The sequence below is a fragment of the Penaeus vannamei genome, chromosome 34, assembly GCF_042767895.1.
Source record: "Penaeus vannamei isolate JL-2024 chromosome 34, ASM4276789v1, whole genome shotgun sequence".
Lineage (NCBI taxonomy): Eukaryota > Metazoa > Arthropoda > Malacostraca > Decapoda > Penaeidae > Penaeus > Penaeus vannamei.
In genome coordinates, this window is record NC_091582.1 from 21960317 (window position 1) to 21965316 (window position 5000).

The 5000-nt window shown below is 37.9% G+C and overlaps 1 protein-coding gene across 1 annotated transcript in view; it reads right to left on the reverse strand.

Moving 5' to 3' along the window:
• The window catches only part of LOC113807477 (uncharacterized), a 7566-nt gene extending 5302 nt beyond the window's left edge, over window positions 1–2264 (reverse strand). Inside the window, exon 1 of the mRNA XM_027358739.2 lies at window positions 1852–2264. The gene's annotated coding sequence lies outside the window, so the exon portion shown is untranslated. The remainder of the gene's footprint in view (window positions 1–1851) is intronic.
• Between the last annotated feature and the right edge of the window lie 2736 nt (window positions 2265–5000).

Sequence of the window (5000 nt, forward strand, 5' to 3'; positions counted from 1 at the left end):
TAATCAAATAAAATGTGTGTAGTAATGATAAGCGGTGGGTTTGAAATTATGTTTGGTTGATTTTTTTATTGTTTGTTTGTTTATTGTTTTGTTTGTTATTATTACTACTTTTTTGAGGGGAGGGTTATTAGAAATATTTTGATAGGGTTCGAATCATATTTGGTGATGTCTGCCTTTGATGGACGAACGTTTTATACACACACACACACACACACACACACACACACACACACACACACACACACACACACATATATATGTATATATATATATATATATATATATATATATATATATATATACATATATATATATATATTCTCTCTTTTTTCTCTTTCACACACACACACATATATATATTATCTCTCTCTCTCTCTCTCACACACATATATTTTCTCTCTCTCTCTCACACACACACACACACACAGTGACTCAATATGCATGTCTGCGCTTCTGTCTGTCACTCCGCATACCCAAACACCAATCTGTCATCGACCTATATCCGGTGTTTCCGGCCCGACTCTCACTCTCGCCGACCGACTAAAACGGTGAGAGTGACCCGACCGCGTGTGCCGACTGCAGGGAGAGCGGTCGCGGGCGTGCGGGCGTGCGGGCGCTTATTAAGAGCCGCCCCACGTGATCATACGCCATGACGTAGAGGTAGTGAGGGTGACCCTTCTCTCGCGCGTCCTTAGCTCCGCCCCTTTCTCGCTCTTTCGCGCCGGTTCTCGCCCGATCTCGCGCGTCCACGATTCCGGTGGATATTATCGTATTCCGGTGGATATTATCGTCCCTCGTTCTTTCTCTTTCTCTTCTTTTTTCTTCTCGTTCTCGTTTTCTTTCGTTTTCGGCCTCAATCGTTCTCTCCTTTCGTTCTCGTTCTTTCCCGTTTTCTTCTCTGTTTCTCGTTCTTTCGCTTACTCTTCTCTCTGTCTCCTTCTCCGTAAGTCTCGTCCTCTGTAGCGCCCGATATCACCTATTTTCGCTCGTTATTGTTCGTTCTCGTCCAATCTCGCTCGTTCACTCTCGATAACTCTCCCATAACCACGCTCTCCTCATTCTCGCGTTCAGTGTCGTTCAGTCTCGCTCGTTCTCGCTCATTCTCGTTCATCTCCTCACACTGTTGCTCACCCATAACCATTCTCGCGAATTCTCGCTGAGTCTCGTTCGTTCTCACTAACTGCCGCTCGTCGGTGGCCATTCTCGCCCGTTCTCGCTCGTTCTCATTCAATCTCGCTCGTTTTCGTTTGGTCTCGCTCGTTCTCGCTCGTTTTTGTTCGATCTCGCTCGTTCTCATCTTATCTCGCTCGTTCTCGTTCTATCTCGCTCGTTCTCGTTCTATCTCGCTCGTTTGTTTTTACTCGTTCTCGTTTCGTTCTCGCTCGGTTTGGCTCGGTGTCCTTTGTTTTCGCTCACTCTCGCTTTCACTCGTTTCGCAAGACATCGTGCACGTTGCCAAAAATAACTCGGTGTCCCCAGATGACATAATACTTGGATAATGATAATAATAATGATAATAATGATGATAATGATAACAATAATAGTAATGAGTATCATAGCTATAATCATTGCAATAATGATGATAATGATAATTATAACAATAATAATGATGAAAATAATTATTATTGTTCTTTTAAGCGTTATCATTATCATATTCATATGATGATGATATGATGAATAAACGAATAAATGAATAAATAAACAGATAGCCTGATTAAATGAATAAATTAGAGACGTATAACATTATTTCTTGATAACATCAATTTCTCCGTAAACTCATTTTCTCACTGATTCACTCACGAATTACCAATGTGAGAAATAATAGAAAATAAAAAATGTAAAATATCTTACTACAAAAATCACCGATTCGGAATTTGCCAAAAATCCACTTTTCTTCACTTCACAATCTTATCCTTGTGTTTTTATCTTCCTTATTATCCTTATTCTTATTCCTCTTGGCCTCGTTATTCTTATAATTATCCTTTTGTCTTTATCTTCGTGAAATTCCTCGTTCTTCTATATGTTTCAGATATCCTTTTGCTTTATTGAAATCCTCGGCTGTTCTTCCGAAGACGATATTTATCCCTTTATCCTTCCGTATCTCGCTAATCCTCGCGTTCTTCTTGAATATCCTTCTTATCGCGTTTCCTTCGCGTCTCGCCGTCTTCGCAAAATTCCGTCGCGTCACGCTACCCTTGCGACAATCGCTCCTTGAACACGACAGCGCGCACGAAGCATCCTCTCCGTCGCCCGTCCAGATCGACTGTCCTGGCGGCTCGGCGACGGAACGCGCTTATATAGCCTCCGTCGGGCGGGCGCGAGGGCGGGAAAGGAAGGGGGGAAAAAAATTGAGTGTGTACATGCGCAGGACGCCCAGCTCCGTGGCGAGGGCTTGGCTTTTGGACTTTTTTTTCACGTGTTTTTTCGTTCAAGCTTTTTTTCTCTCTCTCCTTTTTTTTTTTTTGTATGAGAGGGTGATTAGGAGGGGGTGGGTTTGCGGAGGGGTGTGAAGGGGGAGGGGAAGGAGGAGGAAGAAGAAAAAGAGGAGGAGGTGGAAGAAGAAGAAAAAGAGGAGGAGGAGGAGGAAGAAGAAAGAGAGGAGGAGGAGGAAGAAGAAGAAAGAGAGGAGGAGGAGGAAGAAGAAGAAAGGGAAGAGGAGGAGGAAGAAGAAGAAAGAGAGGAGGAGGAGGAAGAAGAAGAAAGGAAGGAGGAAGAAGAAAGAAGAAGAAAGGGAAGAAGAAGAAGAAAAAAAGGAGAAGGAGGAAGAAGAAGAAAGAAAGGAGGAGGAGGAAGAAGAAGAAAAGAAGGAGGAAGATGAAGAAAAAGGGGAAGAGGAGGAGGAAGAAGAAGAAATAAGAGGAGGAGGAGGAAGAAGAAGAAAAAGAGGAGGAGGAGGAAGAAGAAGAAAAAGAGGTGGAGGAGGACGAAGAAGGAAAAGATGAGGAGGAGGAGGAGGAAGAAGAAAAAGAGAAGGAGGAAGAAAAATAAAAAGAGGAGGAGGAAGAAGAAAAGGAGGAGACGGAAGAGAAAAAGGTGAGGTAGGAGTAGGAGAGTAGGAGGAGGAGGAGAGGAAGAAGTAGAAGAAGGAGGAGGAGAAGAAGAAAAAGAAGGAGGAGAAGAAGAAAAAAGAAGAAGAAGGAGGAGGAGGAGGAGAGTAAAAAAAGAAGAAAAGTATGAAGGAAGAAATATTATGACAAGAAAGGGGTAAAAGAAAAAAAAAGATCGAAAATTAATGAGAAGTAAAAAAAAGATGAAGGTGGAAGGGAGGGATAAAGAAAAGAAGAGATGGAGGATATGACGATGACAATTAAGAAGGGAGAAGAAAGTAAGAAGGAGGAGAAAAGAAGAAGAAAAAACAAAGAAAAGGAAAATGCTAATAATAAACAAGTGAAAAAAGAGACAAAGAACTGGAAAAAAGGTAAACATGAAGAAGGAAGCAAGAAAAACAAAGAAGAAGAAGAAGAAAGAAGGAATGAAGAAGAAATTGAAAATACTAAATAAAACGGAAAGGAAGAAGGAGACGACAAAGATAGTGAAACAGAAAAAGAAAATAGAAGGAAAGGAAGGAGTAAAATTAGTAAAAAGTAGTAAAAGAAGAAGAAAGGAGAAAAAGAAGTAGTAAAAGAAAAAGGGCAAGAAACGAAAGAAGGAGAAGAAAGAAAGAAAGAGAAGAAGAAGAAAAAAAAGAAGAAAGAAAGAAAGGAAGAGAAGAACGAAGAAGAAAAAAAGAAAAGAGAAAGGAGAAGAAAAAAGAAAAAAGGAAAAGAGAAAGGAGAAGAAAAAAAGAAAGAAAGAAAAGAGAAAGGAGAAGAAAAAGAAAGAAAGAAAAGAGGAAGGAGAAGAAAAAGAAAGAAGAAGAAGAAAGAGAGATTATAAGAAGAAGAAGAACGAAAGAAATAGAAGGCGAAGAAAGAGAGAAAGAGAAGAAGAATGAGAGGAAATAAAGAAATAGAAGGAGAAGAAAGAAAAGAAGAGAGAAAAAAGAGAAGAATGAGGAAAGAAAGAAATAGACGGAGAAGAAAGAAAAAAAGAGAAGAAGGAGAATGAAAAACGAAAGAAGAAGAAAGAAATATTAGCTGAAGAAGAAAGAAAGAAAGAGAGAGAACAATAAGAGGAGAGAAAGGAAGAGAAGAAGAAGAGGAAGAAAGAAAGAAAGAGAAGAAGAAGGAGAGAAAGAAAGAGAAGAAGAAGAAGGAGAGAAAAAAAGTGATGAAGTGAAGAAAGAAATAGAAGAAAAAGAAGGGAAAGGAAGAAAAAAAATAAAGAGAAGAGGAAGAAGAAGAAAGAAAGAAGGAAATAGAAGAAGAAGAAAGAAAGAGGGAAATAGAAGAAGAAAAAAAGAAAAAAGAAAAAGAAGAAGAAGACAGAAAGTCAACAATAAACCAACAACAACAAGCTTTTCATGAGAATAATCAAGATAATAATGATAATGATGAAGATGGTGGTGATGATGATAACAATCAAGATAATAATGATAATGATGAAGATGGTGGTGATGATGATAACAATCAAGATAATAATGATAATGATGATGATGAGGCTGATATAAATCATGATGATGTCAATGGTGATATTGTGATATACAGTAATAATGATAATGATGATGATGACAATGATAATGATGATCATGATAATGGTGATAATGATAATGATAATGATGATAATATTGATAATTATAATGACAATTATGACACTAGTGATAGCAATAATGATAATAAGGGTAATGATAACAATGAAATAAATAGGGATAATAATAATGATGATGATCATTATTATCATCATTATCATTATTATTATTATTATTATTGTCATCATCATCATCATAATAATGATAATAACAATAATGATGAGGTTGATGATCGAAAATAATGATAATGATGATTGATAATGATGCAGATTATATTGAAAGCAATAAACAAAGAAATAATTATGATGATAAGAGGAAGAGGAAGTGGGAGAAGAAATAAAAGAAAGTAAAACGTAAAGAAAGAAAGAAAAAT